Below are 13,247 nucleotides of genomic sequence, written 5' to 3' on the forward strand. Positions count from 1 at the left end.
CTACACAACCGAAATGTAAATGATAAAGCTTTCTAATATCCTCAATTTGCAACAATACAAAGAATCACGAACAAAGAATTATAACTATGAAAATGAATAAACCACAAGATATGAACCGAAAACTTAATTCTTCTTTTCATTATTCCATTTCAGATTACATTCTCCATTCATCAATTCTCATTCATTCCTCCTACTCTGCCCTATTCTACTCGAATATACCCTCATCGAATTACAAAATATAGAGAAAAGGACTCTCTAACAACCTGATAACTAACTTTAGAACTGACTCTCTAACAGTTTTCAACATCAATTAGATTAAGTTCTCATTAGAATAAAGAAACCAAGAAATGTGTCGTGACTAATCCAAAACTATTGAAATGGCTTACTAAGCCAAGTTACAATATAATAATCTAGAATCTTTGAAATATCTTGATGTACCGGATGCCCTTGCATCATACTGCATAATTGTTCATCTTTCTTGTGCATGTTCAAACACTCCATTATAGTAATTGAGTAACTCGGCCATAGTACTGTCGAGTGATTCGGTCATTATCCCTGCCAAGAATTTTTTTATGATCGAGTAACTTTCAACCATTACCCCTGTTGCACATTTCCTTGATGTCTGAATAACACGAGCTGACCTTTCTGAGTTATCCCTTTGGTGACCGAGTGTCTCGGCACCCTCCCTTGTCGAGCAGCTCAGATGCCTCTATCATTTTCTTAATTTTTTTTTTTTTGACAAAAATGAACTCAAAATTTTCATAAATTAAGATTAACCTTCAAAATTTTCAATCTTTGGTACAATGTGAAAATTACATTAATACATTTTCTAAATTTTGCATTTATTCACTCTAGCCTATCATATTATCGATTTGGGCACTTACATATGAAATCTATTCAACTTCAACTGGCTAATCATGTTATCATTTTCTCTTTTTATTTATTATTTTTTAAATAATTCACATGTAAGTTTAACTTCCACAATTAAAATAAGGCGATGAATGTTTCCTGTCCATTGTCATTACCCTTTTGATAGAAAAAGCCACCTCACGAGTAGGTGGTGTGACAGACAGTTGGTATTTGGATTCTACAACATTAAGAGTAAAAAATTATTTGTATAAAATTATAGGTATATATTTAATGGTTTTAATTACATTTAGTCATACTCTCTTTGGTCACCATTTCAGATGAACTAATATTTGGAGACCACAATGGAAAAACCTAAATTCCATAGGCATATTCCTCTTCTTTTGCTTCATTCTCTTCTTGTGCCCCTCCATTTTTCTAGAACTCCATAGGAAAAATTGGACAACTACAAACAAAAAAATTAATTAATTTTTAGTTCAGGGACATTTTCAAATTTAACTACAAACATCTCACATTCTTTCTCCTAATACTATTCATTGTTAATGAGTGGTATCTTTCTCCCTCTTACATATTAATTGTTTTCCTATCTTTATTTCCAGTTCTCTTAACCATTTCTTGAAAGTGAGAATTATAGTTAGGTTTATTTGATAGTTATTTATTGAACAATAGAGATTTCATATTGGATCCAAAAATTAAACTAATGTTTTGTGTGCATGGATGGCTCATTGAAAGCATCTTGGCTTAATAAACTATATTTTGAGATCATGGGTGTTGCACACATTGCATAATATTGTTATTTTATTATTTTATTTTATTATGTAATGTTGTACCTAGATGGACGTGCAACATGTAAAGATTCCCATGGGATATTCTTGATGAGTTGTATTGTAACATTGTGAAAATATTTCATGTAATTATTTAATATTGGGAAAAAGAATTAAATGCCCAATATTAAATGTGGGGTCAGTGGGTTAGGTAGCACATGGTTTATGTAATACCACTTGGTGGTTTTGTGGCACTTGCTACTATATAAACAGCCACAAGGGTAGTTGTTGTAGAGACAAAAAAAAAGAGTGACAAGAAGAAGAAAAAATGCAAGAGTCGAGTGGGACAAGGCTTGACAGGTTAGCCAAGGGAGCATTTGTGAAGGTTGAAAGCATGGCATGGGATGTGTGGATTCATGCTTGTTCACATAGTTTGCTCGGTTGTGGCTATGGCCATGAAGGCTTCCATGGTTGTATGGAAATGGTATTTTTGTTGAATAATACATGATGATGGATGCTTTTGGAGGCTGGGTTTTTTCCCTCAATGAGGGTTTCCTAGGGTATATCTTGTGTCACAATTTTGTGGGTATGTTTTCTATTCTCTTGCATGTGGATTTTAATTCCGTATTTATTTTCGATCTATTATGGGTTATGTGGAAACGGTTATATTCTTTATTACCAAGTTTCCTTACAAGTGGTATCAGAGCTATGGTTTTATTATTGTAACCCTAGATTGAATCCATGAGAATGCATGAGAGGATAAAAGAAAGGGCAAGATATATGAATGATTTATTGCAGATCTAAGGGTTTTGGGTTTGCTGTTATGATGGGATGTTAAAAGATTTGACCATGTGAAATTGTTGGACAAAAAGATTTTTCGGATGTTTCATTTAAAATGAGGGTTTTGGGGGTAGCTTGCAGAAATGACCTCCTGGGTAAAAATAGACCTCACCATTGGATCTAGGTCAACATTTTCATAAATTTTGATATATAATATGCCTTAGTTTGGCCATGTTCAGAGAAAATGAAAGAGTTTTTTTGGTTTCAGCCCATGATGGCCATCAAATTTAATCCCGTCGGAATTTTCGTCACTGAAAAAAAATTAAAAATAAAAAATCGTACTGAAAATGGTAAAAAGACTCTCTTAGTAAAATGACCATAACTTTCTCTCAGAATATCGGATTTCAGAGTTCTTGTAAGCGTTGGAAAGCTAATTCAGAGCACTACAACATGGTGTAGTATTGGTTCCATAATTTTGAAATTTTGTTAGGTTTTAAGAGCCCTAAAATCAGATTTTATTTATTTTGAGCACGGATTAGGGCATAACTTGGGCATACGGAGTCAGATTTTGGACTTCGAGTAGTCAACGAAAAGCTCTTGGAGAGCTCTACACATTGGTTTAGATTTGGTGCAAGTTTGGCATGATTTATTTATTGATATATTGATCTAAACAGTTTATAAGTATATTTTGACTATGGTAACATTGTGAGCTTATGGCATTGGAGATTTAAGATTTGATGTCATTGTATACTCAATTCATATTTTAGATTGGTCTCATGATGATATGGTTATCAGTGTTTGGTTTGGATATGCATGATGACTTGTTGGGTCTACAAGTTGTGCAGTGTTGTAAGCAGTCTATACTTACAAGTTGCATTTATAGCTTGGTTATGGGTTGTCTTTGCCCATTGATCTTTCATTATTGATGCATATTCAGATTGGTGGCTTGGATTTGGGTTGTCTATGCCCTAAGTCACATGATTTACTATTTTCTTCATGTAGAAGGGATGAGATATTGTTACCAGGTATAGTCATAGCAGAGGATTGTGGTTGACTATGCTGACAGGTTGGACATATTGAGAGCCAGATGCTCGGTTCATGGATGTGATCATGGTGTCATGGATTTTGGCATGACATGATTGGTTATACAGGTACATCCTTGATGTTTATTAGCTTGGATTCAGTTATGGTGGTATATCTTCTTGGTTGAGGATCATGGTTATTTGGTTTCTTTTAAGGAGCTCATGATGTGCACTTTGAGTTCTTTGATGGTTTGATGCCTTGGTTGATTCTCATGGTTAGAAGATAGTTTTCCATCATTATGTCATGGATAGCTTGGATACACGGTTTAGTGGGAGCTTGTGACAGTGATGGGGTGATAGTGCAGGATTAGTTCCTGGTTTGGTTTATATCTTCTTGGTTTGGAGAGGATGGATTTTATGATGCCATAGGTGACTTGGTACCACGGTTGAGTGGGAGTTTTGTTGGCATTGATATATTTATTGAGTGTTTGTAGATGTTGGAGGTTTGTCTTAGATCTTGTTGTTGCAGAAGCATCTTTGACATTTACATGGTGCACTTGTTATCTTCATGGTGTTTGAAGATGGTTAGATCTTGAGGACTCATGGAGTTCTTGGTTATCTTCATGGTATGTGGAGATGGTTCTTCCTGGTATGTGGAGATGGTTTTTCTTCATGGTTTGTGGAGATGGTTTCATCTTGAGGACTCACAGGGTTCTTGGCAAAGGTGTGGTTTATGTTTTTATTTGGTATGTTATCCTTGGTATGAGGATGGTTTCATTATTATGTCATGGTATACTCTTGATACACGTTTAGAGTTGTGACATGTTATAGTATGTTCATGTGGAGCATGTTATCTCTTTGGTTGAGATGGTAAGATCATGTTGTCATGTTTATGTTCCTGAGGCCATGGTTGGAACTTTGACATTGATCTTGGTTTAGTTTCTTGGTATTGAGTACACTGATCATAAGCTGGATACTTCATGATATTGCTATGTTGCATTTGGAGTTGGCATGGATTGATTGGTTACAGGTGCTCATGGATACTTAGAGACAGTGGTGACATTGATTTCTCTTGGATTAGAGAAGTATTTGTTGGGATGATTGATAGTTTCAGCAAGAAGTCCGAGGGGCAGTCACCTGATATGGACTTGAGAGTAGATTGTTCTTAGATGAGTCTTGGTTGGAGACTTGGGTATCTTGATGAGCATTCTCATTCCCCACTCTTGGTCTACTCGGCAGTTTGCTAGTTGAGAGGTATAGCCCATTATTTTCTCTCAGTTGCATTATATTTATGCTTGTCTTTCATGGATATGGATCTTGAGCTATGGTACATGAGTTAGTTCTAGAGGGTTCATTTGAGAGATGGTTTAGCATTGGTTATCTCCATGTGCATATGTTGTTATGCTGGTTGAGTTTAGGAGATGGTTTTATATTGGGTATATTCTTTGGATTAGGAATGGTTATTCCTTGGTTTAGAAATGGTTTTATTGAGTTTGATCTTCTTGTGAGAGGCTTACATCCATGATTAGTTATAAGATATGGCTTGGGTGTTGTTGAAGCTTCTTGTTGGGGTTTTATGGAGGAGATCATACTTGCACAGTTTACATCTAGAGGTGTGTGTAGAAGGACATGATATAGGTTATGATTTGCATGGTTTCTCTGGTCTTGGTTATCTTCCTAGATGTTCAATTTTGCCTATATTGGATTTGAGATTGGTTAGAGATTGTGATCACTGGTTTGTGCTCATGCATGTCATGTGAGAGATGACATGGTTATTCCTTTATCTCTTTCCTCTGTTGGTTGTGGAGAATTTGGAGACTATTGGAGACTTGTTATGAGATTTGTTCTTGCAAGATATTAGTTTATGTATTGTGGATGTCCTTGATACTACATGGATTCACTTCTTTGAGATGTTGTGAGTGGATTGGTTATAGATTTGACATTATCTTTTGCAGTGGGAGCTTCTTGGTATATATGTGGCAGGTATTGCTCTTGAGGCTTGTGATTGCAGGTTATAGATTGGATATGTTGGTGATATAAGATTCACTTGTTATACCTTTGAGGTATGGATAGTTGGATGGGTTTGGCACTTTATTGTGGGTGCTATTTCAGCTATGGATATTTTGACAACTACGGATACATGTGATTACCTTTGGATCAGGTTTTTTGTGCTTGAAATTTCAGTTGGTATAGGATTTTATGATCTTCTAATGCAATAGGTTGGGTGGTTTCCTCTTTGGATGGCTTCTATGTATGTCCAGTGGGAGTGGCATAATAGGAGGTGAGATCACTCATGTTCGAGATGCTGGATACTTTGATTTTGTCACGGGTACCAGGATGGAGCACTTGGTGTATTTTGATCCATGATGGTGGATGTGTTGGGAGGGATTGTTCCCTTGTTCATTTATGTGGCTACGAATTGACCCTATGCAATGTATACAACAAGTGGGAGATTTTTGAGATAATGGGTGTTGCACACATTGCATAATATTGTTATTTTATTATTTTATTTTATTATGTAATGTTGTACCTAGATGGACGTGCAACATGTAAAGATTCCCATGGGATATTCTTGATGAGTTGTATTGTAACATTGTGAAAATATTTCATGTAATTATTTAATATTGGGGAAAAGAATAAAATGCCCAATATTAAATGTGGGGTCAGTGGGTTAGGTAGCACATGGTTTATGTAATACCACTTGGTGATTTTGTGGGACTTGCTACTATATAAGCAGCCGCAAGGGTAGTTGTTGTAGAGACAAAAAAAAAGAGTGACAAAAAGAAGAAAAAAGGCAAGAGTCGAGCGGGACAAGGCTTGACAGGTTAGCCAAGGGAGCATTTGTGAAGGTTGAAAGCATGGCATGGGATGTGTGGATTCATGCTTGTTCACATAGTTTGCTCGGTTGTGGCTATGGCCATGAAGGCTTCCATGGTTGTATGGCAATGGTATTTTTTCTGAATAATACATGATGATGGATGCTTTTCGAGGCTTGGTTTTTTCCCTAAATGAGGGTTTCCCAGGGTATATCTTGTGTCACAATTTTGTGGGTATGTTTTCTATTCTCTTGCATGTGGATTTTAATTCCGTGTTTATTTTAGATCTATTATGGGTTATGTGGAAACGGTTATATTGTTTATTACCAATTTTCCTTACACTATATAGCTCTTTTTACCATGAATATCATGTTCATATTTTCAGAAGATGAGTTACTAGTTATCAATTGTTGTTATGTGGTAACCCGTGTTATCCACAAAAAAACATTCTCTAGTAAAAGATGAAAGGTAATAAGAAAATATCATATTACGTCTAATGTAATGTAATTGCTTCTTAAAACAATGGTATTCCATGATAACTTTGGCATTAATAAGAAAATAAATGGGAGCTTGGTGAAGTGTAAAATATAAGCACACATATCATATTTGACCATAAATGGAGAAGATCAGACAAATTCGTTAGAAGTTAAAAGTAATTATGATATGTCAAGCCAAATAATAATTTATTCATCTTGAACATCAGTACTTCAAATAAACATGAATACATGAATAAACTAGTGTTTGGCTTTGTCATGACCTAGAAGAATAGGCTCTTCCCTTCTTTGAATGCAATATTTTTTCTCCCCCAATTGAATTAGATCATACTATTGAATAAAAATCATGATGTATAGTCAGATAATAAATCAATATGCTTGATGTTAAGCCCTGTCTATAAGTAAAATAATTTCCAATTAGCTTTAGGAAACCAAATAGTTTTGAGTTCAATCTTTATCTCATGAAATAAAAACTAAAAACTTTATATACTTCCATATGAAAGCCCGAATGAACCCACAAGATTTAATTTTACATAGGGTCATTTATATAAGTTCTTTTTTTCATACTAACATTATGATTTTTTAGCTCTTCTCTAGGAATACAATATTAGTTCTAGAAGAATGTAAAGAATCTACATTTTTATAACTACTTATAAAGAAATAGTTACATGAAACCAAAAGAGGTTTTGCAAAATTAATATATAGAAGGGGACAACATGAAAGAGTAAAGTAGGATGGGATAGAGGCATAGTTATAGCCTTCTCAGAAGAAGGGGATCTAAGTAGGGATTAAAAATTATCCCTAATCCCACCACTTATTTCAAATCAAAGGTGATGAAAGTGATCTATGGTTGCAACTTGCAACTAAGAGCTTGCAAAATTGGTGTAGTGCATTCCTAAAAGAATTTAATTCAAAGGAGCATTCATATCTTTTTTACCTATAAACTACACTTTATAAAAAATTACTCTAACTATTTTTTCATATTACAAATTAAATTAACTAATTCTACTACTAAGTTTGTTTACTTTACTATTGATTGTCATTATATTTAATCTTTATTCCCTTCATGTACACAGTTTTGTAAAAGCTTGATAGATGATAGAATAAAAATAAGAATAAAGTGTTCATATTAATCACTCAATATATAGTATTCTTTAATGTTCAGCAGAATTGATTAAATATTTAGAAAAAAATATTTTACCAAATAAAATTTGTCGTTAAAATTTACACCTAGAAATAGCTTGTATAATTTTATTTCTCATCTTTGACAAATGTTTTTCTTGTTGAGCGATTTTCTATCCACATGTATAGCTTGTTTTAACCAAACTGTAGTCAACAACACAATACATCCACATTTTCCTGTACTTTTGCATGGAATTGAAGACTCTCCTTCACATGTGTGAACAGGAGTGGTTGATCTGTCTTTTACACTCTTACCTTGCTGTCAATATACATGTTTTTGTATTTGATATGTTATGTCTATAAATTAATGAAATGGGTATAAGCCCAATATGGGTCGCCAATATGCTATCGTAGCAAATCTGATTCTTGGACAAGAGTGTTTTTTTTTGGTGTGAAACTCTAATCTCTTACTGTAAGTTGAAATTTGATTTAGATAAGACTAAGTTTCTTTGTGAAAAAGTTGCTGGAAATCTTTTAAGGAGAGCCTCTAACATATAACGGTTGCCACGAGCCAATAAAGAAGTGTTAATAATTTCTTATCATTGAGAATTGTATGAAGGCTGTCACAAAAGTGTGAATGTCGCTTGGGATAAGAGTTGCAAGATAGTCTAAAGAAGAATCAATTTGGAGTTACCAATACAGATGTCAATAGAAGGTCCAGTCATATCAATAAAATCTGTTTATGTTTTCTCTATCTACTATAGTAGTTCCTTGTTGCTACTATATTTATATTCAAATCTATTTTTCGTAACCAGTTATCACCATTTTTCTTTTTTCTATTTATTAGTATGAAATCAGAGCTTTTATATTTTGTGGACTCTGAATCCATTTTGTTTTGTATAAATATTTTATTTTGCACACTATAATCTGAGAGTAAGCAGCAATTTGTTAATGGGAAAATGAAGACTATCGTAACAAAGAAAAGATGAAAGGTCAAAATTAAAATTTTGTGCTATGTTTATATTCGTATTTTTTCTTGATCTTTATCATTTGTGCAAGAGCAATGGAGCCCAAGGTTTATCAGTTTCCTAAGAAGCAAGTAAATCATTGAGTGTGGTTCTATATAGTCAAGGAATAATCACTATAAAGAAGGTTATTAACAATACTGCAAAGAATAATTGTATTTTTCTAAAGTGATCCAATTTTATTTGAAGCTAAAGTCTTTAAAGAAAAAGCTTTTCTAAACTCTGCCCATGCATGAAGAAGCTTCCATACATACAAAGCATGATGAAGTTGACATTGAAAAGGAGTTTTACTTAAAGTTGCTTGAATTAAATATAGTATTTTTTAGTCCATGCATATGCGAGCACAGTATGTATGTCTAATGCTACTATTTCAACAAAAGGTGAGATAGTGTCATAAGAATGATGTTGTTAAGTAAAGGTTTGTAAGAAAATGTTTCCTTAATTGTGAAATAAATGTTGGTGTTAAAATTAGTCATGCAATATATGATTGAGATTGATTAAGATTATTAACTATATATCCAAAAAAAAATTGTACAGGACTAGAAAGCACAAAGGTGGTTACCCATGTGTCTTGTTAGATGGATTATTTCACATGAAACTAATAATTATTGTCAAGGAGAAAAGTTTAGAGTTGGTTTCCCATCAAGAGAACAATGTTTCTATGATGTTTGAAGGGTTGGTGATAAGCCAAAACTACTTGTTTAGGTGAAAATTTTAAAAGCATGCTGAAGGGCTTGTGCTAAGTCAAAACAACTTGCTTGAGTGGAAACCTTAAAGAAAAAGAAATTTTATTAGTTTGGGGAAATCCCAAAGTTATGGGTGAACTAGTTAAAAAACCAACATCATAATGACACAAGGAACATAGTGGTAGTGATTAGGAGAACAAATTTTTAATGTTTTAGATGGGTACCTAATAAGACTTAATGATATGACCCATCCTATTTGAAATTTTTATTGTAATAAATTCTCCCTCATAAAATGTTATTAAAAGTATAAATTAAGGGAGGGCATTGGAAAAACTAAAATCCCTTCCTCCATGTCATGAGTCTTTTCAACTAAACTACTCATATATCAGCAATCCTTCATGCATTTCCTAAAATGTCTCTATTGGTTAAACACATGGACAAATTTCAACAATGAACACTATCTTACATTTATTTTACTGTCCACATTTTCATTCTAGAGGCTTCTTTTCCTTATGTGCACATGTTAGAAGTCCTCAATTTATATAGACCATGTAATCTATTTCTATCTATGGTCAAATCAATAAAATATGTATTTGTTTCTTATATTTTTTGTAGCAGTTCCTTGTTACTTCTTTATGTATATTCAAATCCATTTTTCCTAATTTGTTGTCACCATTTTTCTTAGTTGTATTTCTCAATAAAATTTCTAAACTTAGTTGAAGGGTTTTTGGTAAGCCAAAACCACTTGTTTAGGTAAAAATCTTAAAAGTATATTCAAGGTGTTTTTGGGAAACCAAAATTATTTTTTTATATGAAAACCATAAAATTCTATTGAATGCATTGTGGTATGTCAAAACCACCTTCTCAGGTGAAAAATGTAAAGTAAAAGCAATTGTATTAATTGGGGGAAACCCAAAACAGTTATGGGTGAACTACTTAAAAACCCAATGTATAATGAAAGCATGAAAAAAATATCCAAAGTAGTAGTCATAAAGGAAACAAAAACTTTATATTGTAAATGGGTACCTAAAAAGGCTTCATTTCAGGACTTATCCTATTTGATTTTTTAAAATATTCTTTTAAAAAAATAGAGCTATTAGTCACAGAACATTGAGGGGGAGTATTGGAATATTTTGTATCTATGTGTGTAGTTTCTTTCAACCAAACTATAGGCAGCAACACAACTCTATGTTTCCTATACATTTGCATATAGTTGAAGTCTCTTCTTCACTTGTATCAACAAGGGTGGCTGATCTAGCATCTACACTCTTACTTTGTTGTCAGCATATCAGTATATGTATGTGATCCATTAGCTTTATAAATTAATGAAATGGGCCTATGATACTTGAGCTCAATTTTTCTTTCCAACAAGATGGGTTTTCTATGGATAAAGAAATATATGAACCCAAAACATATTTTTTGAAGATTTGGGCTCCCTTTCTCAAAACTACAAGTGTCTCATTCCTTCCAATTATATTTATCATGTATGAAGTGCCTCTAACTCCTACTCAAGATAGGTTTGTTTTTAGCTCAATTCTCTTGATAGTTACAACATATTAAGCTTTATACGCAAACAAGGTAAAGAAAACCCTAATTTCAAGCTCAACCCTTATTTCTTAGTAATACTAGTGTAGATGAGAGGAGGGAAGAAAAACTAAAGATAAACTTTATAAAACCAATTGGGAAATTTTGAATAGAATGGTTAAATACCCATTAAATTTTACATTGACTTACGGAATAGTCATGTGCCTTTCCAATTTAAAAGTAAACATTGTTTTTATTGGAGATGAAATTTATGTCAATATATATTTTATCACAATGAAAGAAGCTAAATTTGAGTAACAAATAAATATGTCCTATTACAATTAGAAGGCATGCATTTCAACTGAGTTGAGCACTCAACCCATTTTGCTCAAATCGCAACTTCAATAAACCCCTATTTCTTCAAAGAAATCTAGTACATGAGAGGTAGGAAGACAAATAAAAAATTAACCCAAAATAATGATCCAATATTCAAAATAGAGAAACAAACTATTAATGGAAATCAAAACTACATTTGACATGATATAATAGTGTTTAGCAGACTAAATTGGAATCCTTCATAATATACTAATAAAAGTCATGCCCCGGATGTAACAAAAGAACCAATGAGAAAACATAAATTTTACATCACAAAATTTAGTTTAATAAATTATCATATTAAAGCTTATTATATAACATTTATATTTTGAACTTTGCATAGAGTCCAAGCCCATGACTAATACAAAAGAAAGCTCTGAAAGCATTAGTCTCCATTAGATAACAAGTACTAAAAAAAATTAAATTAAGATTTAAGACTCGTAAAGAAAGACAATGTTTGTTTTCTTCCTTTCAAAGATTCTTAATGAGAACGTTATACATTTGAAGATATTAATTATTTAAGTTAAAATAATATGTATTTTATAATATATATAAAAATTAATTTCACATCTTTTATGTAAACGTGGAAAAATATTTAAAAATTTGTTGAAATATTTTTAGGAAAATTAATGTTTAAAATATTTAGATTTTATATCATTTTCACCCCATCTGAACTAACTCCTACTTGAATTATCCTGCAAATGTAGTCTACATCATGAAATCGAAGCCCTCTCTCCACCGATACCAAGATGCTGGCTTTCTGCAGACGGGGCAATGCTTATTCATACATAACCATCGTTCAATGCAATTCCTGTGAAATATGTGGCCTTTATTGCAAGGCAAATGGCATAGCTCCTGTCCGACATCAGGCTTAGACAAACAAATCGTGCATACAACATCTTCACTGATATGACTCTCAGTAATTATTAGTACCGGGAGGCCAGCTACCACTCTGTCCGCTCTTTCTCTTAGATCGCTTGACCAACTTTCCTTAAGCAAGTTTCTTAATTCAACCAAAATAAGATCAACACTTCTCACTACATCGATGTATCTCTTGCATTGAGGGCTGGGACTCTCGCATATACAGGTATTAATGTCATTTTCGAGAAAGTAAATGTTGTCGTGGAATGATTCGAGAACTCTTTGAAAGATGTTAAGTTGAGATGTGAAATTATCAGCTTGATTATCACTGTCTGCTTCATAGGCAGCTTTCTTTCTAATAATTTCATTTCTTAAATCACAAGCTCGATCAACTATGTCGGCAATCTCTTTAAATGCAGTTTCAATGCAAGCCCTGTGAAATAAGCGGCCTTTATTGCAGGGCAAATGACATGCCTCCTCTGCAATTTCAAACCAGAGTCCACATCTATCATTTTCATTCAAATGATTTTCAGTTAGTTTTACAACAGGTAGTCCTTCTACAACTCTTGTTGCCTCTCTCAACAACGAGTGTCTCTCCCCTCTTTCTTTCAGATCTTTTATCCAACCTTGCCAAATAAATTCTTTCACAGGAGACAAATTGTTATTGACCATAAGCAGTGCGGGGCAGTGTCCTCTACATTCAGTGTTAATATCCTCGCATATACAAAGCTCAATGTCTTTTCCATAATAGTGAAACTCCAGGTCTAATAAATTGAGAGTCCTTCGACAGGGTTTCAAATGATATGCAAAGTTATCAGCTTTGTTATCTGGATCTACTTCATAGGCTGACTTTTGTATTATAATATCCAATTCCAAATGAAAAATGCGATGGTCTATGTCAGCTAAACGGC

Source organism: Cupressus sempervirens, chromosome 1, assembly GCF_028749045.1.
Source record: "Cupressus sempervirens isolate cs-2001-9-10 chromosome 1, ASM2874904v1, whole genome shotgun sequence".
Taxonomy (NCBI): domain Eukaryota; kingdom Viridiplantae; phylum Streptophyta; class Pinopsida; order Cupressales; family Cupressaceae; genus Cupressus; species Cupressus sempervirens.